Source organism: Chiloscyllium plagiosum, unplaced genomic scaffold (genome assembly GCF_037043375.1).
Source record: "Chiloscyllium plagiosum isolate Xiang-an unplaced genomic scaffold, Cpla_swu_hap1 HiC_scaffold_4, whole genome shotgun sequence".
Classification (NCBI taxonomy): Eukaryota; Metazoa; Chordata; class Chondrichthyes; order Orectolobiformes; family Hemiscylliidae; genus Chiloscyllium; species Chiloscyllium plagiosum.
In genome coordinates, this window is record NW_028270142.1 from 129,655,443 (window position 1) to 129,680,970 (window position 25,528).

Below are 25,528 nucleotides of genomic sequence, written 5' to 3' on the forward strand. Positions count from 1 at the left end.
TGCGGGGTTGTGGGACTATGAGGTTGGAGGTGGTGGATGGGAGATCCCCTGAGGTAATGAGGTTATGGATGGTCTGGGAGATGATGGTTTGGTGGTGGGAGGTGGGGTCATGGTCAAGGGGGCAGTAGGAGGAGGTGTCCGCGAGCTGGCGTTTAGCCTCAGCGGTGTAAAGGTCGGTGCGCCAAACTACTACCGCACCTCCCTTGCGCCAAACTACTACCGCGCCTCCCTTGCGCCAAACTACTACCGCGCCTCATCCAACTGTTCCTGCTTTCTCCTTACACACTTTGATCCCTTTAGTCCTAGGAACTATATTTAACTCCGAAACAACTCTGTCAGCTCATCCCTCTAATTGTTTCTCTCTTCTTTGTTTCGATGCCATGAAGATTGGTGGAGTAGCAGAAAGCAAAAGGGACTATCTGAGAATGCAGGAGGATATAGATAGACTGGAGAGTTGGACAGAAAAGTGGCAGATGGTTTTCAATCCAGAAAAGTGTGAGGTGATGCATTTAGGCAAGTCTAATTCTCGAGCGAATTATACAATGAATGGAAGAGCCTTGGGAAAGGTTGTACCCTGAAGGTTGCTGCACAGGTGGATAGAGTGGTCAAGAAGGCATATAGTATGCTTGCCTTCATTGGACGGGGTATTGAGTATAAGAGCTGGCAAGTCATGTTAAAATTGTACAAGACATTGGTTCGGCCACATTTAGAATACTGTGTACAGTTTTGGTCGCCACATTACCAAAAGGATGGGGACACTTTGGAGAGGGTGCAGAGAAGGATTACGAGGATGTTGCTTGGTATGGAAGGTGCTAGCTATGAAGAAAGGTTGAATAGGTTAGGTTTATTTTCATTAGAAAAAAGGAGATTAAGGGGGGACCTGATTGAGGTTGACAAAATCATGAAGGATATAGACAGGGTGGATAGAGACAAACTTTTTCCCAGGTGAAGGATTCAATAATGAGAGGTCACGCCTTCAAGATGGGAGGTGGAATGTTTAAGGGGGATACACGCGGTAAGTACTTCACACAGAGGGTGGTGGGCGTTTGGAACGCGTTGCCAGCAGAGGTGGTAGAGACAGGCACAATAGATTCATTTAAGATGCGTCTGGACAGATGTATGAGTAGGTGGGGAGCAGAGGGATACAGAAGCTTAGGAATTGACCGACAGGTTTAGACAGTACATTTGAATCAGCTCAGGCTTGGAGGGCCGTAGGGCCTGTTCCTGGGCTGTAAACTTTCTTTGTTCTTTGTTCTTTATGCTCTAAACTTCCTTTTAAATGATCAAAGCAATTTGCCCGATCCACCCCTCTTGTGTTTGCAAGTTTCGGATTCTAACCATTTTCCTCTTGAATTCTTCGTTAAATAACTAATTGTATTTATAATCTTTCGAAAAGTTGTAATAATTTAATTATATATATATATATATATATATATATAAAATTGACATCCCCACATGGAAGGAAAGCTCCCACATTATAGGTATGCTGAATGAAAAAGAGTACATCAGATTGTGTTAGAGCCGACTGCATTTCAAGGAAGTGCTCAAAGATCTTCTGTGAGTTTTATTGATTGAGTGAACAGTAACATTCCACGGTCATAACCAGCAGGAATAGTGTGAAGAATCACATCCCTTTCTTCAGCTGTTTCATCTTGGTCTTTGATGTGAAACTACCTTCAAGCACCCGTGAATTGAAAGAGAAATTACCATGTGTGAAGGGTTTGGTGTAGAGCAGTGTCAGTCGGTGAGAGTTGATAAGGAAACCAGTAGCATCATTAGATCCACAGATAATGTGAATCAATAGTTAGGAGCTGGAGCTTTTAGAAAAACATGATAGTGAGCATCAAGTGACAATAAAAGCAATGGAACACTATTCCAATAATTATACCATGTGTCAGACAATAAAATGTTCGACTTAAAATAGTACTAATAAAAAAATCAAGAGTGTCATCCCTTTCCTTTAATACTGACAAGATGTTTTTGAGCATGCATGCATTTCCCTGAAGGAGCAGTCTTGTTCTACAATCACAGCAGAATGACAAAAATCAAAGAAAGAAATTGTGTTTTTTCACAACTGGAGGATATCCCAAAGTGCGTCACACTGACGTTTTGTAACTCAGGTGCAGAAAGATTCGACTCACATCATTGAGGGAACCAACTGAAATTTATTCTTGAGTACTTGCGTTTGAGGGACAAATATTGACTAAGACATTGAGAAAACTCTGCTGCTCTTCTTCGAATAATGCCTTATGATTTCTTACATCCACTGGACAGGATGGACATAACCTTACTTTGACTTGATGTTTCTGACAGCCCAGCACTGCACTGAACTGTCAGTCTGACTTGTGTGCTGAATCGCTAGTGGTGGGTTTGAAACTCATGAACCTCCGATTCCAAGACTGACGAAGTTGACATCTTAACTACAAGTGCAGAAGTTTGTTACTTTGTTTCTGTGACTTTCCTCATCAGTCACCAGGCTTCTAACACATCCTACAAGGCTTGGTAGAAAGGGGCAGAGATATTCTTGATATGTAATCATTGTGCAAAAAAATTAAGTAGCTTGCCTGGAGCCAGAAATAAATCCTGAAAATGAAATGGACATAATTTTAGTTGACACTTACACCAGTTACATTGCACGTACAGTTCTCATGTTGGGTAAAAGTAATTTTCTGTAAGGCACCGGTGACTGTGTGTAGAGTTTGCATGTTCTCCTGTGTCTGTGTGGGTTTCCTCCAGGTGCTCCAGTTTCCTCCCACAATCCAAAGATGTGCAGGTCAGGTGAATTGGCCATGCTAAATTTCTCATGCTGTCAGATGCGTTAGTCAGGGGGAAATATAGGGTAGGGGAATGGGTCTGGGTGGGTTACACTTTGGAGGATCGGTGTGAACTTGTTGGGTCGAATGGCCTGTTTCCATACTATAGGAAATCTGATCTAATCTAATGAGTATTATGTTGTTCATCCAAAAATAATTTCCTTACTTATTAATGCAAGTCTGTTTCTAGTTTTTTTGGGGTTAAGAAAAACAACTTTCGCCCAATGAAGCTGCAAGTGAGATTTTTCAGTGTGCAAATCCATAATTCAGTTATCAAGTCACTGGCTGTTATGCAGTAGTTTTGCTCAGTGCTATTATTATTGACACTACAGCACCTTTTGTGCTGTAACATGTCATTAAAAAAGGTAATGACAGGCGCCAGATTGTAGACCATCAGTGAAAATACCAGGACAGTTTTGCCACCTGTGGCCTCAGCAGCACTCCCACTAATGAATTGGTGGACTTAACCAGAGATTTTGTGAAATAATTGTCTGTTGTCTGTGGTACAGTAGAAAGTGCCCCATCAGGAAGCTGATGGATAAATGAAATGCTGCCACTGCTAATTATTGAGACAAGGATGTGAAGAGCAGAGAGGCATTCCAAATGAAAGCAAAGAGCTGCTCTGATGGTTTTACTGTGCTGTGTATTAATCCATCATGTTCCTTTTATATGCTGATAACATCTGCTCTCCTGACAGTGTTCTGGGATTGCACTTAGTCGCACCCATAGTGTTAAAAAAGAATAGGTCATATGCAAATAATTTGAATATATTATATTTGATGTAAATTATAGAGGGCCATGAACCCAAAGCATGACAGTTATTGGCTGGGAGCTGGGGGAAGGGACCTGTGTTGACATTATTCTTACATAATTTGTACTCTTTATGAAATGGCTGAGACTAAGTATAGAAAATGACTTTTTTACCCATGCTTTTTAAACACCTCCTCGCATTTATATCTTTCATGATGTGATGTGCCTTGACCATTTCTCAGGTCAAGCAGTTAAATGCAACCTGCCCATGTTTTTTACAGTGCTGATGCAGTCCATTTGTTTTAGCGATATGAGGCAATAAAGGTCTTGACAGCAATTACTAAGTCGACATATTACCATAATTTTCCAGCAACATATTCATGTTGCCAAAGAAGTCAAGAAATTCATTTTTTATCACCGTATGTCACTCATTGCATTGAGACTCTGGGGTAATCCTTACCTGCCAACCTTGCAGGAAGATGGCTGGTTCATACCCAGTTTGTAGTTTGCAGTAATCCTGGATCACTTCTGCGATGGACTGCAGAAATTTGTCATATATCTCTTGATGGCACCTTCCAAATTCATCATCATTATGATCTAGAAGGACAATGGCAGCAGAAAAATAGAACACGACCACCTGGAAATTGCCCTCCAAGCCACTCGCCATCCTGACTGGGGAATATATCACTGTTCCTTCAGTATTGTTTAGTCAAAATCCTGGAATTCCCTCCCTAAGTGTATTGTGGGTCAATCTACAATACATAGGGTGCAGCGGTTCAAGGAGGCAACTCACACCAACTTCTCAAGGGCAATAAATGCTGGCCCAGCCTGTGACACCCATGCCACATGGCTGAGTAATAAAATACTTGTAGAGAACCACAGAATTGTTACTGTGCAGAAGGAGACAATTTGACCGAACATATCAAAAGGTCATAGAGTCAGCATGGAAATAGTCCCTTCAGTCCAACTTGTCCATGCTGACCAGGTCTCCCAGACTAAACTAGTCCCACTTGCCTGTGTTTGGCCCATATTCCGCTAAACCCTTTCCAATCCATGTACTTGTCCAAATGTCTTTTAAATGTTGTATCTGAACTTGCAGCGACCACTTTGTCTGGCAGCTCATTCCATATAAGCACTGCTGTTTGTGTGAACAAGTTGCCCCTCATGTCCCTTTTAAATCTTTCCCCTCACACCCTAAACCTATGCCCTCTAGTTCTGGACTCCCCGACCCCAGGGAAAAGACCTTGGCTATTTACCCTATCCATGCCCCTCATGATTTTATAAGCCTCTATAAGATCACCCATCAGCCTCTGATGCTCCAGGAAAAACAGTCTCAGCCAATCCACCCTTTCTTTATAACTCAAATCTTACAGTCTTGGTAACATCTTCTTTGTCAATCTTTTTTACACCCTTTCAAGTTTAATAATATCCTTCCTACAACAGGGTGACCAATTGTGGGGCAGAGATAAGGTGAATAGCCTAGGATTTTGCCCCAGGATAATGAATCCAAAATTAGAGGGTATAGAGTCATAGAGTCATAGAGATGAACAGCACAGAAACAGACCCCTCGATCCAACCCGTCCATGCCAACCAGATATCCCAACCCAATCTAGTCCCACTTGCCAGCACCCGGCCCATATCCTTCCAAACCCTTCCTATTCATATACCCATTCAGTTGCCTTTTAAATGCTGCAATTGTACCAGCCTCCACCACTACCTCTGGCAGCTCATTCCATACATGCACCACCCTCTGTGTGAAAAGGTTGCCCCTTAGGTCTCTTTTATATCTTTCCCCTCTCACCCTAAACCTATACCCTCTAGTTCTGGACTCCCCCACCCCAAGGAAGAGACTTTGTCTATTTATCCTATCCATACAGATTTAAAAGGTACCTGAGGGGCAACTGTTTCATGCAGAGGGCGGTGCATTAAATGAATGAGCTGCCAGAGGAAGTGGTAGAGTTGAGTGCAATTACATGAAAAAGACATCTGGACAGGTACATGGATAGGAAAGGTTCAGAAGGATATGGCCAAGCACAGATAAATGGGACTGGTTTGGTACAGGAAACCTGAAGCATGGACGAGTTGGGCTGAAGGGTCTGTTTCCATGCTCTATGACGCTACCTTTTCCACTTTTCATTTCATTTATCATTCATTTCTGTTGAACGTAATGGGAATATGGAGTAGTATGGAATATGGTAGCTGCATGTGATATCACCCACTGCACTAAATTGCCCAGCAATATCACTGGTAAAATTAATGAACCTCAGTCCTTGCACTCAATCACTAACCAGTGACCCACTCAATGCCAAAAAGCTGGGCATCTGGGCATGTTAGATTAAGGAAGAACCAAACTCTGTTGTGAAGCCTCAGCTGCCTGTTGGGAATCTGTAGGCGAAAGTGAGGACTGCAAATGCTGGAGATTAGAGTCAAGAGTGTGATGCTGGAAAAGCACGTCAGATCAGGCAGCATCCAAGGAGCAAGAGAATTGACGTTTTGGGAGTCTGTGTAGATTCTTTGTATAAAGATGGCCAATTGGGTGGATGGTTGCCACTGATGAAACAGCAATCCAAAATGAGTGACCACTTCAGAGAGAAAAGATAACATTGATACAAACACAATCAGACAACAGGATACTTCTCCTTTGTGACTTGTGTTGATATTGCAAAGATGCACCTGAGAGATTTAATTGGTGAATTTACTTAAAGTGTACTGTTCACCAAATGCATTGTGCCACCGCATCTCCTCCACTTCCCGCTCTCCACCGCATCTCCTCCACTTCCCGATCTCCACCGTGTCTCCTCCACTTCCCGGTCCTCCGCCCTTGAACCCCGCCCCTCCAATCGCCACCAGGACAGAACCCCACTGGTCCTCACCTACCACCCCACCAACCTCCAGATACATCGGATCATCCTTCGTCATTTTCATCACCTCCAGACAGACCCCACCACCAAGGATATCTTTCCCTCCCCTCCCCTATCAGCATTCCGGAAAGACCACTCCCTCCGCGACTCCCTCGTCAGGTCCACACCCCCCACCAACCCAACCTCCACTCCCGGCACCTTCCCCTGCAACTGCAAGAAATGCAAAACTTGCGCCCACACCCTCCCCCCTCACTTCCCTCCAAGGCCCCAAGGGATCCTTCCATATCCGTAACAAATTCACCTGCACCTCCACACACATCATTTACTGCATCCGCTGCACCCGATGTGGCCTCTTCTACATTGAGGAGGCAGGCTGCCTACTTGCAGAACGTTTCAGAGAACACCTCTGGGACACCCGCACCAACCAACCCAACCGCCCCGTGGCTGAACACTTTAACTCCCCCTCCCACTCCGCCAATGAAAGAAACCAACCTTGTCTGTTTGATTGCGTTGTATACATGGCAAGGGCATTAATAGCTGAGAGAGGAAAGACTACACTAAACCACATTTAAACACTGGCTCGATGCTTTTTTCTTTTCTTTCAAATTGCTTGGTAAGGTATTTGTCACAGATGTGCCTGAAGGAATATTTCTAATGGCCTATAACTGTGTACTGAAAAATACTTTAAATACAGTGCACACATTTAATTTGGCTACAGCTGAGGGTGAATGAAGAGAAATGCCACTGAGGAAGTAAGTATATCTATTTTGTTTCTTTAGTTTTATTTTAAAAAGTTGAACTGTTTTCTTCTATATCTATTGGGAGTCCTGTCATCTCATCAGCTGGAGCAGCACTTTCAGAATACACTGCCCTACTCATTTTTAAAGAATACAGAATTGGCACACTAATATGAACAAGGAGTAATACAACACTTGACCTCTATACAAACCTAAATAAAGCCCTTGTGACTGGGAAGAGCAAATGAATTTAGAATAGCCATTGTAGGTTTCCAGAAAGCTCTTTGTTGGTTTTTGAAGTTCTTTTTGTTTCTGGACACTATACAATACCACAACAAATAAAAGCATGCGGAACCAATAATGGAGATTGCCAGCATCCCCAAGCTGGCTCGAGAGAGTGAACCCACGTATACAATGTAGTGTCCTGTGGTTCTTTTTCCAAACCACAATATTAATCATGCCACAAATGAAGATTAGGGGAGCTGAGCCAAATCTTTAGAGTGCAGTTAACTCTCTCATGCTTGAATGTGTTCTTATTTCGTTTTCAGTGGGGGGTTCTTGGTCATTGTTAACTCTTTGCTTTAACATTGTAAAGCTTCAGAGGAACGTTATCATAAATATTTTATGTGGAAAAACATACAGAAATAGGTGGCCAAAACCATGATCAAACAGGTCGGCAATGGAGGGGCATCTTAAAAGCAGAAAGAGATCTTGAGAGAAGGAGAAGTCTGTGAGGTTATAAATCAAGTGACTTATTGACCACTCTTTGGTTAAAAATTAAAGAAATTCATTTATTGGAGCGGGGAGGTGAATACTGTATTTTTCGTTCTTTTATTTTGAACTGTCAAGATAGCCTCTTGATTTGACCTTTAAACAGTTGGTTATTTCCAGAAATGTAACTTTAAATGAATCTTGGGTTCTGATGAGACCAGAACTATGAAACTTGCCCCCTTCTCTGCACAGGTCGTTGCTGACCAGCTCGATGTTTCCAGCACTTTCCTTCACTCCACAACCACCTGATGAAGGAGCGGCGCTCTGAAAGCTAGTGCTTCCAAATAAACCTGTTGGCCTATAGCCTGGTATTGTGTGACTTTTAACTTTGTCCACCCCAGTCCAACCACCGGCATCTCCAAATCATTTCTTCACGTAGTGGCTTTCCGACATGTTCTTTCTTTGTGAGACTTTTATTTTTGTTTAGTGGCTTAACAATCCATGGAAAGATTTTCCAGTAACTTGTATTCTTAGAGGTTAATCTCCTTTGAAGATTAAGCCCATATTCATGTCTGCTTCAGATTTGTTTTGACTGATACATCTTCGCTGTGATATGTTTTCCTGATCCGTTACAAATGCTGTGGATGATGTTCTTAAAAGCAGCATTTCCACAGCACAATAATTCCAAATCCAACTGTCATTCCTGACCCTTAATCCTGTCCCGCTAATATCTAATTTTACTGGTCCCTGGCAGGAGTCAGTACTTTCTCGTCAGTGAGAAAAATTAAGGGACAAGATGCCAATAACTTAGTGGAACATATTGCTAAATCAGATTTTATATCTCATTATATAGAAAAGATTTCCTTTGCCTGGTAGCTGATGCAAATGTAAATACGAAACAATGTAAATGCTTAGTCAGAAGGGTCTGTGTTCAAACCTCAGTAGGGGAGTCAAGTACATAATCTGGACTGACAGGGTACTCAGGAATTGCTATACAGACAAAGGCACCATCTTTTGATGAGGACCTGTCGCCATCTCAGGTAGATTATGATTGTTGTATGTTTCACATTCCATATGTGAGTATAATTACAATAGACACGGTATGACAGGAGAGGAGGTGTATAGTTGATAACGTCACTGGACTAGTAATCTACAACACCAGGATAATGCTTGGGGATAAAAGGATTGAATCCCAGAGGGCCCGTTGTTGGACTTCCTGCCCTGTCAGCAATTGAGCCACTGAATGCCCAATTGAGAACCTCTGCCCATTGATGGCTTTATTGACAGGCCTGGGAGCACAACAAGCAAACCAGTGTGCATTGCTCCACTGTGGGGAAGAAACACCCCTCATTCAAAGGCACTCAGTTTGTGATCAGGAGACCAGGTATTGGCACCTACTTAAAAGACAGCCTTGTTGCTGATCCCTCACAAGCCAACTTCCACCACCTCTGACTTCTGGCCTAGGTTGCCCTTGAATGCTGTTATGGCAGCTGCCATTGCCATTCTGGTACGCTGCTGAGCAAAAGAGCTCATAAGGGAATGGTCTGCAATCCAGAAGGCCCGCAGGTGGTCTCTCAACTGCCTGACCGGTATATAATACTTGTGGGTCATGCTGGAAGAAACTGCACAGGTCAGGTGGCAGGTAGTGAGCAACCATTCACCAAGACATCAATTGAACCACTTCAGTTACCAATTCCCAGCCTCTTCCCACCATCACTGCAATGTTACCAGTGGCAGGTTCTGCATGAGGAGATTACCTGAGGAATCTCAGAGGCCTCCCTGTGGGCTCGGGGGGGGGTAGAGCGCTTTCTGACCCACAGATACATGGCCAGCTTTGTGTGTACAGTGTTATCTTGACATAGAGAACCCGCAATAGAGTCATAGAGTACAGAAGAGGCCCTTCATCCCATTGAGTCTGCACTGACTTATCTACGCTTGCCCAATTACCAGCGCTTAGCTCATAGCCTTCAGTGTTATGACATTCCAAGTACTTTTTAAAGGTTTTGAGGTTTCTTGCCTCAACTACCCACTCAGCCAGTTCATTCTAGATCCCCACCACACTCTGGGTGAAAATGGTTTTCCTTAAATCACCTCTAAACCTCCTGCCCTTCACCTTATTATGCCCCCTCATCAAATTATAGTTTTACCTTTTACAATTAGCAGGACAAAAAAAAAATTCCAGCACAAGTCCAAATGAATATTGTCCAGGAGTGGTCTGTCTTTAGTCCAGGAACTACATCTAATCACAGTCTCCTCCTGTCCCCTGCCATCCCACTCCCTACAGCCTGGCTAAGCTGCTTTAAGCTGAGTCAGCACAGCTCAGGAATTCTACATCCTTCAGCTGATCACGGCCTTAACCAGCTGAGGTGTCTGGAAAGTACTGGATTAAATCTTCCTCCATCTCCGCTGAAGTCCTCATCAGAATGTAGGGTTTGTGACACATTGGCACCTGCTCTCTGATTGACCTGAGGGAAAGTCTAGAACAATGTTTCAACTTCACTTCAATATAAAACAACAATGCACTTCAAACGCTGCAAATGATATTGCTTTCTGTGAGACTCCGAGCACAGTCAATCCTTGTTATTATAAACGTACAGGGATCCACAGCATAATACTGTACTTGTTATCAGGAGTTCATCTTCTGGAGAATGAAATTGCTCCAGTGACTGTAATGGTGTTTGAGCCAAGGGGCAGATGAGAACTTTGTGGTTTATCAGAACTGAGTTTATAATAATGAGGATTCTCTGTTGAGAGTTTTGTTGTTAATTAATGGGTTGGACTGTTTGCAGTCTCCTCAGCTTTGATCATTTGGATACATAGTTATTTACAGAAATGTTCTCAAGTTGAATTCTTCTCCCCCACCCCAACTCCAATCCCTGCTCTTGAACACTTCCTCCTCCTCTTTCTCCTGAAAGTGTTCAATAATGTTGGCCCCAAGTCTGTACCTGGCATCCCTCCAGTTACTTGGTTAAGTGAGCATTCTTCAGGAACAAGCCCAGACAAGGAAGAATTGGCAGGCTGCATCAAAGCCCAGCCTGAACTTGTCCTCACTTCACATCTCTACACGTGCCAGCAACAAATCACTGGATAGCGCCCAGCAGAGCTCGCACTGAGGCATTGTCTGCCTCTTTGGCTCCTAATTCTCCATTGTAGGTCTCTATATGCTGCAAAAACTGGGATATTTTGACTCAGTCCTTGGCATCTTATTGGTCGGTGTGGCCCTGAACCATGTATCATTACCCAATGAACACTCAAGAGTTTTCTTGGTCATTCCTTGCTCATTGATTTCATTGTTTTGTCAATTCATCTGCAGATCACCTCAAAGAAATTGATCGGAGAAGGGGATTGATGAGAGGGGCAAAACCAGAAATTGCTGGATAAGCTCAGCAGGTCTGGCAGCATTTATGAAGAGAAATCAGAGTTAATGTTTTAGGTCCAGTGACCCTTCCTCAGAGGAAAGTTAACTCTGATTTCTCCCCACGGGTGCTGTCAGATGTGCTGAGCTTATCCAGCAATTTCTGCTTTTGTTTGATTTACAGCATCCGCAGCTCGTTTGGCTTTTATTGATGAGTGGAGATTCAGCAATGGTAATTCCATTTATTTTAAATTCATTATCTGCGGTTTCCCCTGAATGGATCTCAAAGCCGCCTATTTTTAAAAAAAGGGGTGATTCAAGGAAGAGGGATGATTTGGAGGTGCCGGTATTGGACTGGGATGTGCAAAGTTAAAAATCACACAGCACCAGGTTGTAGTCCAACAGGTTTATTTGGAAGCACTAGCTTTCGGAGCACCACTCCTTCATCAGGTGGTTCTTCATCAACCACCTATTGAAGGAGCAGCGCTCCGAAAGCTAGTGCTTCCAAATAAAACCTGTTGGACTACAACCTGGTGCTGTGTGATTTTTAACAAGGAAGAGGGAGGTTGTTTAGGAACCAAAATGGTAATTTACACAAGGAGAAAGGGGATATGACTGAGATACTAAATGCATTTTGGCTTTTATTGATGAGTGGAGATTCAGCAATGGTAATTCCATTTATTTTAAATTCATTAGCTGCGGTTTCCCCTGAATGGATCCCAAAGCCACCTATTGATATATGAACTTAAAACAGAAGAGTGATTCAAGGCATCATTGCTGCCCAGATCATGGTGAAAGTGAAGGCCGTTCAGGCACTCAATGGTAGGAGGAGGTATTGCATAGTCCAACTGTGCTTAAAGGTCATAAGGAGGAGGATTGGATGAGATGCGTCCAAGGTTACTGAGGGAAATTAGGTAACATTGGTCATAAATTTCCAATCCACGCTTAGAATACAGGAGTGGTGTTAGAGAAGAATTGCAAATGTTACTTCTTTATTTAAAGAAGGGCATAAAGGTAAGCTCAACAACTATAGGCCAGTCAGTTTAACCTCAGCAGTGGATAACTTCTGGAAACAATGATTTTGGGAGAAAGCTAGTAAATAGGTAAATGCAGATTAATTATTCGGTTGAGGATGCCTCAACAAGTTTTTGAGATGATGTTTTCCGGAATGGCCAATCCATTGATAATAATAATATCCATGCTTCATGCTGTTGTAACCTGACTGATAAATCACATGGATTGAGAGGAAAGAAAGGACAAAGTGAGGTCTGCAGATGCTGGAGATCAAAGTTGAAACTTTATTGCTGGAACAGCACAGCAGGTCAGGCAGCATCCAGGGAACAGGAGATTCGACGTTTCGGGCACAGGCCCTTCTTCAGGAATGAGCAGAGAGTGTTCAGCAGGAGAAGATAAAAGGTAGGGAGGAGGGACTTGGAGGAGGGGCGTTGGAAATGTGATAGGTGGAAAGAGGTCAAGGTGAGGGTGATAGGTCGGAGTAGGATGGAGGCGGAGAGGTCAAGAAGAAGACTGCAGGTCAGGAAGGCGGTGCCGGGCTGGAGGGATTCGGCTGAGACAAGGTGGGGGGAGGAGGGATGAAGAAACTGGTGAAGTCCAAGTTCATCCCCTGTGGTTGGAGGGTTCCCAGTCGGAAGATAAGACGCTCCTCCTCCGACCGTCGCGTTGTTGTGGTTTGGCGGTGGATGAGTCCAATGACCTGCATATCCTCGGTGGAGTGGGAGGGGGAGTTGAAATGCTGTGCTACAGGGTGGTTGGGTTGGTTCGTCCGGGTGGCCCAGAGGTGCTCTCTGAATCGCTCCGCAAGTAGGCGGCCTGTCTCCCCAATATAGAGGAGGCCACACCGGCTGCAGCGGATGCAGTAGATGATGTGGGTGGAGGTGCAGGTGAATCTGTGGCGGATATGGAAGTTTCCTTTGGGGCCTTGGAGAGAAGTGAGGGGGGAGGTGTGGGCGCAAGTGTTGCACCTCCTGCGGTTGCAAGGGAAGGTGCCGGGAGTGGAGGTTGGGTCGGTGGGGGGTGTGGATCTGACAAGGGAGTCGCGGAGGGAGTGGTCTCTACGGAAAGCTGATAGGGGAGGGCCCTGCCCCCTGTAAAAACGCCATCCCATTCTCCCAATTCCTTCGTCTCCGCCGCATCTGCTCCCAGGAGGACCAGTTCAAAATACGTACAACACAGATGGCCTCCTTCTTCAAGGACCGCAATTTCCCCCCCGACGTGGTCGACGGTGCCCTCCACCGCATCTCCTCCACTTCCCGCTCCTCCGCCCTTGAGCCCCGCCCCTCCAAACGCCACCAGGACAGAACCCCACTGGTCCTCACCTACCACCCCACCAATCTCCATGTACAGCGCATCATCCGCCGTCACTTCCGCCACCTCCAAACAGACCCCAGCACCAAGGATATATTTCCCTCCCCTCCCCTATCAGCTTTCCGTAGAGATCACTCCCTCCGCGACTCCCTTGTCAGATCCACACCCCCCACCGACCCAACCTCCACTCCCGGCACCTTCCCTTGCAACCGCAGGAGGTGCAACACTTGCGCCCACACCTCCCCCCTCACTTCTCTCCAAGGCCCCAAAGGAAACTTCCATATCCGCCACAGATTCACCTGCACCTCCACCCACATCATCTACTGCATCCGCTGCAGCCGGTGTGGCCTCCTCTATATTGGGGAGACAGGCCGCCTACTTGCGGAGCGATTCAGAGAGCACCTCTGGGCCACCCGGACGAACCAACCCAACCACCCTGTAGCACAGCATTTCAACTCCCCCTCCCACTCCACCGAGGATATGCAGGTCATTGGACTCATCCACCGCCAAACCACAACAACGCGACGGTCGGAGGAGGAGCGTCTTATCTTCCGACTGGGAACCCTCCAACCACAGGGGATGAACTTGGACTTCACCAGTTTCTTCATCCCTCCTCCCCCCACCTTGTCTCAGCCGAATCCCTCCAGCCCGGCACCGCCTTCCTGACCTGCAGTCTTCTTCTTGACCTCTCCGCCTCCATCCTACTCCGACCTATCACCCTTACCTTGACCTCTTTCCACCTATCACATTTCCAACGCCCCTCCTCCAAGTCCCTCCTCCCTACCTTTTATCTTCTCCTGCTGAACACTCTCTGCTCATTCCTGAAGAAGGGCCTGTGCCCGAAACGTCGAATCTCCTGTTCCTTGAGAGGAAAGAAAACCAGGTAAAAACAATGACTGCAGATGCTGGAAACCAGATTCTGGATCAGTGGTGCTGGAAGAGCACAGCAGTTCAGGCAGCATCCGAAGAGCAGTAAAATCGACGTTTCGGGCAAAAGCCCTTCATTAGGAATAAAGGCAGAGAGCCTGAAGGGTGGAGAGATAAGCTAGAGGAGGGTGGGGGTGTGGAGAAAGTAGCATAGAGTACAATAGGTGAGTGGGGGAGGGGACGAAGGTGATAGGCCAGGGAGGAGAGGGTGGAGAGGATAGGTGGAAAAGAAGATAGGCAGGTAGGACAAGTCATGAGGACAGTGCTGAGCTGGAAGTTTGGAACTAGAGTGAGGTGGGGGAAGGGGAAATGAGGAAACGGTTGAAGTCCACATTGATGCCCTGGGGTTGAAGTGTTCCAAGGCGGAAGATGAGGTGTTCTTCCTCCAGGCGTCTGGTGGTGAAGGAGCTGGAGGAAGAACGCCTCCAGGTGACGCCTGGAGGAAGAACGCCTTATCTTCCGCCTCGGAACAGTTCAACCCCAGGGCATCAATGTGGACTTCAACAGTTTCCTCATTTCCCCTTCCCCCACCTCACTCTAGTTCCAAACTTCCAGCTCAGCACTGTTCCCAAGACTTGTCCTACCTGCCTATCTTCTTTTCCACCTATCCACTCCACCCTCCTCCCTGACCTATCACCTTCATCCCCTCCCCCACTCACCTATTGTACTCTATGCTACTTTCTCCCCACCCCCACCCTCCTCTAGCTTACCTCTCCACCCTTCAGGCTCTCTGCCTTTATTCCTGATGAAGGGCTTTTGCCCGAAACGTCGATTTTACTGCACCTCGGATGCTGCCTGAACTGCTGTGCTCTTCCAGCACCACTAATCCAGGAAAGAAAACCAGTATGGATCTGTTCCAGGTAAATCATATTTGATTTGATTGCGCTCTTCTGCCAATGGATTTGAAGTTAGCTGGGATGATTAATCCAGCAACCTTAGCCCTGTCTCTCCCATCACTTCTGAATGTTATCTGAAGATTGTGGGTTTATTAGCAGGCCAATCACGACCCTTAAAGTGGGCAATGGATATCTACCTAAGGACCTTTTCTTGCTGCAACTGGGATTTAACTGGCTCAAAACACGCAGCTCGGAAAGTTTCTCTGCCTGGAGGTAACAAGACGTATCCCTCCTGAGCAGTGCCTGCACCCGAGCCCATTGGTGGGTGTCCCTCAAGGTTTTACCCATTCCCTCTTACATTACACTCCCGGTGTGGGGACTCTTAAATCCAAAACCCCACAGCAACCTTAGCCGCCTCCCCCAATTCCTTGATTTTTATTCCTCTCTCCCAACTTTGATCTTGATCTTCCCCCCTGCCCCTTTCTTGGCAGGGCATGCCAGCTTGACACCTGACAGTATCCTAGAGCTTTGGCTAAATCCTACTGCAAAGCTGTACCTCTGTCCCGGAGAGTGCTGGAGAGTTGCCAACCCTCTGTTTGGCGCTGTTGAGCTGAAACCTCCTTCTCGTTATGGGCCCCCAAGTAGCTAGGGGTGTCTCAGATCTGGTGACTTGTGTAGTTCAGTCAATTGGGTTATTGCTAAGATAACCAGGAGGTTCAATGAGGATAATACTGTCGATGTCGTGTACATAGACTTCTAAAGGGCTTTTGATAAAATGCTGCACACCAGACCTGTAAGCAAAATTAGAGTTCATGGGCACAAAAGAGAGAGGAGAAATATAGATATGAAATTGACTGAAGTAGATAGCAATGGTGATCAGTTGATAGTCAGACTGAAGGAAGACTAACAAGGGGTTGTTGCTGGAAAATATTATGAATCATGCGGAGGATAGTATAGACTTCAAAGGGACATGGACAGTGTAGGGGGATGGGTCGATAAGTGGTGGGTGAAATTTCATGCAAAGAAGGGTGAAGTAATTAATTTTGCTCGGAAGAATGCGGAGATAAAATGTAAATTAAAGGATATAATTGTAAGGGGGGGTGAAAGAGCGAGTGACTTGGCTATGCATGTGCACTAATTATTGAAGGTAGCAGGGCAATTTGAAAGGATGGATAATAAATCATATTTATTTTTGTTAGACATTACGAATAGGGATATAGAGTATAAAAATGAGAATGTCATGATCATTCTGTATAAAACACTACTGCATTCACTTCCGTTCACAAAATTTAAGGGAGACGTGGACACATTAGAAAGTGTCTAGAGAAGCCATATAAGAAAGGTTCTGGAAGTGAGGAATTTCAGATTTCCATTAGAATGGGGAATTTGGGGACTGTTCTCTTTCAAGAAGGCTAAGTAGAGATTTGATTGAAATGCTGTAAGTCATCAAAGGTGGGGACAGAGACTATAGGGAGAAGCTGTTCCCACTGGTAGTAAGATCAAGAATGAGATGGAGCATGTTTAAGCTCATTGGCTCATAGAAACAAATGGCAACTGAAGTAAACCCTTTTATCCTGCAGGGGGACATTGAGATGTGAAATCCACTGCCTGAAAGTGTGATGGAGGCAAAGTTACTCATGGCTTTCAACAGGGAGTTAGGCCATTTTCCAAATTAGGAAACTTTGCAGGGCCACAGGGAAAAGCCAATGCAGTGGCACCAAGTGAGTTGCTTATGTACAGAGGTACATAGAACATAGAACATTACAGCGCAGTACAGGCCTTTCGGGCCTCGATGTTGCGCCGACCTGTCATACTAATCTGAAGCCCATCTAACCCACACTATTCCATGCATGTCCATATGTTTGTCCAATGACGACTTAAACGTACTTAAAGTTGGTGAATCTACTACCGTTGCAGGCAAAGCATTCCATACACTTACTACTCTCTGAGTAATGAAACTACCTCTGACATCTGTTCACTATCTATCACCCCTCAATTTAAAGCTATGCCCCCTCATGCTCGCCGTCACCATACTTGGAAAAAGGCTCTCCCTGTCCACCCTATCCAACCCTCTGATTATCTTATATATCTCTATTAAGTCACCTCTCAACCTTCTTCTCTCCAACGAAAACAGCCTCAAGTCCCTCAGCCTTAGCTTGTAAGACCTTCCCTCCCTACCAGGCAACATCCTGGTAAATCTCCTCTGCACCCTTTCCAAAGCTTCCACATCCTTCTTATAATGCGGTGACCAGAACTGTACACAATACTCCAAGTGCGGCCGCACCAGTGGTTTGTACAGCTGTAGCATAACCTCATGGTTCCGGAACTCGATCCCTCTATTAATAAAAGCTAAAACACTGTATATCTTCTTAACAATCCTGTCAACCTGGGTGGCAACTTTCAAGGATCTGTGTACATGGACACCGAGATCTCTCTGCTCATCTACACTACCAAGAATCTTAGCATTAGCCCAGTATTTTGCATTCCGGTTACTCCGACCAAAGTTAATCACCTCACACTTGTCTGCATTACACTCCACTTGCAACCTCTCAGCCCAGCTCTGCAGCTTATTTATGTGTCTCTGCAACCTACAACATCCTTCGTCACTATGCACAACTCCACCAGCCTTAGTGTCGTCTGCAAATTTACTAATCCATCCTTCTACGCCCTCATCCAGGTCATTTATAAAAATGACAAATAGCAGTAGACCCAAAACCGACCCTTGTAACTAGACTCCAGGATGAACATTTCCCATCAACCACCACCCTCTGTCTTCTTTCAGCAAACCAATTACTGATCCAAACTGCTATATCTTCCACAATCCCATTCCTCCGCATTTTGTACAATAGCCTACTGTGGGGAACCTTATCGAACACCTTGCTGAAATCCATATACACCACATCAACCAGTTTACTCTCATCTACCTATTTGGTCACCTTCTCAAATAACTCAATAAGGTTTGTGAGGCACGACCTACCCTTCACAAAACCGTGCTGACTATCACTAATCAAATTATTCTTTTCTAGATGATTATAAATCCTACCTCTTATAACCTTTTCCAACACTTTACCAACAACTGAAGTAAGGCTCACTGGTCTATAATTACCAGGGTTGTCTCTACTCCCCTTCTTGAACAGGGGAACCACATTTGCTATCCTCCAGTCTTTTGGCACTATTCCTTTCGACAATGACGATTTAAAGATCAATGCCAAAGGCTTGGCAATCACATCCCTGGCTTCCCAGAGGATCCTAGGTTAAATCCCATCCAGTCCAGGGGACTTGTCTATTCTCACACTGCAGGATTTCTAATACCTTTTCCTTGTGAACCTCAATCCCACCCAGTCTAGTAGCCTGTATCTCCGTATTCTCCTCGACAACATTGTCATTTTCCAGAGTGAATACTGTTGAAAAATATTCATTAAGTGCTTCCCCTATCTCCTCTGACTCCACACACAATTTCCCACTACTATCTTTGATTGGCCCTAATCTTATTCTCGTCATTCTTTTATTCTGAAAGCCTTAAGGTTTACCCTGATCCTATCCGCCAACAACTTCTCATGTCTCCTCCTGGCTCTTCTGAGCTCTCTCTTTACTTCTTTCCTGACTACCTTGTAACCCTTAAGCGCCCTAACTGAGCCTTCACATCTCATCCTAAAATAACATCCTACATAGGTAGGATAGAGACAATGGGTCGACTGGCCTCCTTCAGTCCAGTAACCATCCTGTGATCTCTAAAGAATTTAGAGTTTGTGTATTTCTATAAATAGTAAAGGAGGCATAGCTTCTCTGAGGTTAGTGAATCTATAGAATTTGTTACTGCAGCGGCCTGTCGAGGCTGGTTTGCTAAATACACTCAAGATAGATAGATTTTTCATCAATATCACAGAATCACAGAATTGTTACAATGAATAAGGAGGCCATTCTGCCGTAATGCCTGTACTGGTTCTATGACCTTATGTCAATTTCCTACCCTTTCCCTATTTTTCTGTGCACACCATTTCTATCTAAGTAATTATCCAGTTCCCTCTGAGTGCCTGAGTTGAACCTACCTCCACCATATTTGCAGCAGGATATTCTATACCCTCACCACTCACTATGTAAAAACATTTTCTCTCACATCAACCTTGCTTTATTTGCACCTCACTTTAAGTCAATGCCCTCACTTTCCTGTTCCTTTTATGAATGAGAAAGTTTCTCCCTCCCCTACTCTGTCTAGCCTGCATGTGATTTTCAAAACCTCTACTCAATCTTCTCTCAGTCTTCCTCTCTCCAAGGCCAACAGCCTCAACTTCTTCAATCTATCCTCGCGATTGAATTTTCTCACTCCTGGAACCATTTTTGTAAATCGTTAAGGGGATCAAGGGTTATGGGGATTATTGAATGGGGATAAGGCAGGACTTTGGAGTTGAGATTATTGCACAATCTAGGATCTTAAAAAATGGGTCAAATGGCATACTTCTGATCATACGCTGTGATCCAAACTCCTCACCTGCTTTGTTCTTCTTTGCTGATGAAGCTCCTTTCCATTAGACATCCCTGTGGTGTCCAGAACAGCACACAGTATCATCCGGCTGGTGAACTGCACCACCTCAGTATTGTCATTGAATGTTCTCATGTTCCAGTACTTTTAAGTAGCATCATTGACAGTCTCAAGACTGACACTGACATGTTCACTGCTGCTTCAAAGTCTACTTTTTCTGTGAATGTTTCTGTACTAATTGAATTCCATTCATTTTGTGCACTAACTAATCAATTTTGGAAGTTATTTTCTGATGGAAGGATGGGTACACACCTTACCATGGGATGCCCACAAATCATCAGGACAGTTCCAGCTCACTTGACCTCTGGAACAGTCTTTTCTTAACCTTTGGAGAAAGTGAGGGCTGCAGGTGCTGGACATCAGAGTTAAGAGTGTGGCGCTGGAAAAGCACAGCAGGTCAGGCAGCATCCGAGGAGCAGGAGAATCGACGTTTCGGGAAAGAGCTCTTCATAGGAATCACCTGTGTTTTTCCAGCGCCACACTCTTGACTATTTTCCTTAACCCTTGTTGAGCCTGTGTTAGGGAACAAGGGAGATCGAATCACAGAATAAAATATGTGGCACGACTTTCTGATGGCCTTTGCTGCAGATATAAACCGTTTAAATCAAAAGTTAAAGCATATTATTGAGGAAATTTGCTTTGCTTACTTGCTTATTTGAAAAAAACATTTATTATTTCAGTTTGGTTCTCCAAAAAAGCAGCATAATACTATTAATATATATATGATATTCAAGCAAGTCATTGTTATTTAGATTGCAAATGTGACCTTTAGTGACTCCAAAACAGTTTGAGGAACATAGCAGTGCTGAAATAGGATGGGATCTTCTTCCTCGAGTCTAACATTTGCAAACTCCCCTGTTCATCAATTTGAAGGCCGCCAGTCATATCTCATAGCTTTGGTCCTGTCCTACCCTGACAGAGGGCAGATTGTAGAGAAGGCAACAGACTGACAGGCATGCACTAGCCTGAGGCGGGATGAGCTGTGATGGTACGCTGCTTAGTGCTGACTTAAGGCAGAGCTTTCTCCTGAGGTTCCTTGTCCTTTAAAGTGACAAATCTAGACAGACAGAGAGCACATGGGTAAGCAAACACTCCAGCCAGGCACTCTCTGCCATTTAACAGTTTTCTCAAACTGCTGACTTTTTCATTTCTGTTTTCTGCCCTGGCCTTCACTGACTTGCTCCATCTTGCATTGTATCTAACAGTTTGATGAGAACTGACAACACACCAATATCTTACAGTGGCAAATTATTTTTGTGCTGTTGCACCGTTTGCTTAAAACTGAAGTAGACATCATTTTCTGGGATTCTTAAAGGACATCAGATTTTGTTCTTAATGAACGTTAATAGGATATTGATTTGCTTCGGTCAACTTGCTTGACTATTTACTCACAGCAATTCACATAATCAGTTATTCACAATATTCCACTCTCAATTGAGTCAGGTACTTATGATCTCTGCAGAGACTGATAACTCTCATAAAGGAATTTTGACTTCTAGTTAATAGACAAATGAATAACATTAAAAATCCCATTTTGAAACTTTTAGCAAACAGACACAAAGCCCAAACAGTATCTTCATAGGCAATTTGTACTTCAAAGCACAAGTTAGAACATTCCACTTGTTTTGTTGCAAGCACAAACACACCTTCCAGATATACTTTGCACTATAAGCAGATATTCAGTTCTCTTGGAACCAGTCCAAAGTGATTCTTGCCTCTCAAGGGTTTACTTCTGTTCTTTTCCATTCTCAGCCTGGGAACATTTAATCTCAGAACTGTCTTTTACAATGGGGTATCTTCTTCTCGAGATGTTTCCTCCAGTGCGAGTTAGGTGAATGATCTCATCTCATTTTAACTCTTCATGAATACTTTCTTTTCACTTGGAGTGTGATGTCCTACTAGCAGGATGAACCATAACTTCTCGTTGCTTATAAGTGCTATCCCTGTCCTGGATCCTGGCAGACTAACATTGTCTGTGAGTTTTCAAGGATATTGCCCATTCTGAAAGCCTTGAATCACACAGGCATAGGATAAAAGTTGTGAAACTCGAAAGGGTTCAGAAAAGATTTACAAGGATGTTGCCAGGGTTGGAGGGCTTGAGCTATAAGGAGAGGCTGAATAGGCTGGGGCTATTTTCCCTGGAGCATCGGAGGCTGAGTGGTGACCTTATAGAGGTTTATAAAATCATGAATAGCCAATGTCTTTTCCACAGGGTAGGGGAATCCAAAACTAGAGGGCATATGTTTAAGGTGAGAGGGTAAAGATTTAAAAGGGATCTAAGGGGCAACTTTTTCATGCAGAGGGTGGCGTGTGTGTGGAATGAGCTGCTAGAGGAGGTGGTAGAGGCTGGTACAATTACAACATTTAAAAGGCATCTGGATGGGTATATGAATAGATTTAGATTAGATTAGATTACATTACAGTGTGGAAACAGGCCCTTCAGCCCAACAAGTCCATACCGACCCGTCGAAGCGCAACCCATCCATACCCCTACATTTACCCCTTACCTAACACTACGGGCAATCTAGCATGGCCACTTCACCTGACCTGCACATCTTTGGACTGTGGGAGGAAACCGGAGCACCCGGAGGAAACCCACGCAGACACGGGGAGAATGTGCAAACTCCACACAGTCAGTCGCCTGAGGCGGGAATTGAACCCGGGTCTCTGGCACTGTGAGGCAGCAGTGCTAACTACTGTGCCACCGTGCCGCCCACAAATAGGAAGGGTTTAGAGGGATCTGGGCCAAGTGCTGGCAAATTGGACTAGATTAATTGAGGATATCTGGTCGGCATATCTGATCCAAAGGGTCTGTTTCCATGCTGCATGAGATATTGTCCTAAGGTGGCTTTCCTTGAAACCTCAGCTCTCTTTATCTTGACTTAAAGCACAACTATTCTGAACTCTACACTCATAACACTTTTCTGGGACTTTGAAGTCTCTCAGTCTATTCACTGTTAGCAGAATTGCTGCTGCCATTCTCTCTATCTGTATATACTTTGCACTTTCCTCCAAGTTAAACAATCTGGGCCTTATTTGATCTCGAACAGTCAAACTGCTGTCAGGCAGAACAGGTCACATGGCTCCTTTCATTCCTTAAGTTGAAAACACAGTCCTAAAACATGAGAATCTTATAAACATTTTATAAACTAAAATGAACAACAAGATACAGATAATGTTAACAAAGCACAGCAACCCAATAAACATTGGAAAGCAGAAGATTCTGTTTCTGTTGAAGTCAGTTGTAAGTTTCTGTTGTAAACTTAGTTGCAGTTTGGTAGTGTCAGCTATGACTACTTGCTGCCTTTGAGGTGAATGGTTTTGGTTCAATTTCTACTCCAGAACTGGAGCACAACGACATCAAGGCTGACACTCCAAGCAATATTGAGGGAATGCTGTACTGTTGGGGGTGCTGCCTTTTGTGTGAGACATTAGAACTGAGGCCCTGTCCTTTCAGGTGGACAATAAAAGATTCTTGGGCACTCGGAGAGCAATGGAATTATTCTTGCTGTCTTGGCTAATATTTATCCCTCAATCAGCATCACATAAGCAAACTCTCTGGTCATTGTCATATTATTGTGTGTGGGATCTTGCTGTGTGCAAATTGGTGTTATGTTTCTGACAGAACAACAGTGACTAATATTTCAAAACTATTTCATTGCCTGTAAAACATTTGAGAGTTTTGGTATCATGAAAGGGTACGTAAAATTGCAAGTCTGGAATTCTTTACGGAATACTGGAATTGACCTTTGAAGGCTCCTCGCTGTACTTTAATCTGTTTTTTTTTCTCCTCCTTCACATGCTCTATTCTGCATTTCCACCATATTCAGTTTTTGTTTTGGCTTTCACACACTGTTTTCTTTCATCCATTTATAGAAATTCAATTCAAGCTTTATGGCCAACTTTCACGTTGGCACTCAGTCTCATAGGGATTGCATCATGGAACAGTTTAATGTAGGGATTTCCATGGTGGTATGTTCTGGCTGCCAGCCTGGAATATCCAGTGGGACAGCTAATATACAAGGAGACATGAGGAATGGGTGTAAATATTTTCATAAAGGAAGAAAAAGAGGAGAAAAATCAGAACTGAACCAAAGAAAGAATAAAGACTTGCATTAAAAATGTGCTTTACACAACCACCAGATATCAAACGAACATTGCATCCAATGAAGAACTGTTACAGTATTAAGTTAAAAATCACACAACACCAGGTTATAGTCCAACAGGTTTAATTGGAAGCACACTAGCTTTCGGAGTGACGCTCCTTCATCAGGTGAAGGAGCGTCGCTCCGAAAGCTAGTGTGCTTCCAATTAAACCTGTTGGACTATAACCTGGTGTTGTGTGATTTTTAACTTTGTACACCCCAGTCCAACACCGGCATCTCTGAATCATGTTACAGTATTGTTCATGTTGTAATGGGGAAACACAGCAACCAGTTTGCACACGGTAGGCTCCCACAAGCAGCAATATAATATTAATCTCAAAAGCCTATTTCCTGAAACTGGAGCAATTGAGGATTTCAAGTGTAGCAAGTTAATGAAATAATTTGTTTCTTCAGAGCAGCATGGTGGCTCAGTGGTTAGCACTGCTGCCTCATAGTACCAGGGACATGAGTTCGATTCCACCCTCAGGCAACTGTCTGTGTAGAGTTTGTACGTTCTTCCCCCTGCCTGCAAGGGTTTTTTCCAGGTACTCTGCTTTCCTACTACAGTCCAAGGATGTGCAGTTTAGGGGGATTAGCCATGGGATTGAAAGATTACAGGGATAGGGTAGGTTGGCAGTTCTGGGTGGGATGCAGTTCAGCATGTTGGTGTGGACTTGATGGGCCGAATGTCCTACTTCCACACTGTAGGGATTGCAGGATGAATGGTGACACTGGTGCTGGGAATAGCTCTCCCTCTCTACCTGGCACTACAGGATTGTCTATGCTCAGCCGATAGGACACTGGAACCCTGATATTATATTTCAGTTAAAACTGGCGCTGCCAACAGTGCAGCACTCCTTCAGAACTGCTGAGTATTGCACTCGATGTTTGAACTTGAACCCTCAATTAAGTGTGAGAACTTTGAATCACAGGCACACATCCATTACTGGTCATGTGCTTTTTGACAATGGCAGTATTGCAATATTAGAAAAATTGGCTGATTTCTTTCACCCTCCCTCCCATCTAGCCCATGAATACTAAGGATTTGTAGCTCCCTTACCAATATTCTGACTGATATTGCGCTACGCCAGGGCAACAGAGCTCAGAATGGAAGTCCAGCTCAAAGCTATGCTATCATTCAGGTAGAAAACCATCAGAGCCTCTTAATTCCTAAATTGAAAAGATTTATTCATTCTCACTCAGCTCTGGGAGTCTGATCATTCTCAAGTGAACACAAGATTCAATTAATAAAAAGACAGTAGAGGTCAGAATCCCACTTAACATTCCTTTCACATTTTCGGAGATTATCTTAAATGATGAACAAACTGGGAAAGAAAATATCGCACGAGAATACTTTGCTTCATTCACGATTAGTACTTTGCACGTTGGTATTGAGTCAAGTAACACATATTCATGAATGAAGATGCTGTGCAGCTTTGGAATGTAGTAGGTGTTCCAGGGGATGGAAAAGGTGAAGAAACCATGTGGATTTGTTACATTTTGGTGATGTGGCTGTTTGTTCAAGGAG

At 44.2% G+C, this 25,528-nt stretch overlaps 1 protein-coding gene across 7 annotated transcripts in view; it reads left to right on the forward strand.

Moving 5' to 3' along the window:
• Nucleotides 1-25,528, forward strand: part of LOC122548881 (receptor-type tyrosine-protein phosphatase mu) — a 903,264-nt gene that overhangs the window by 71,752 nt on the left and 805,984 nt on the right. The gene's annotated exons all lie outside the window — the stretch shown is intronic.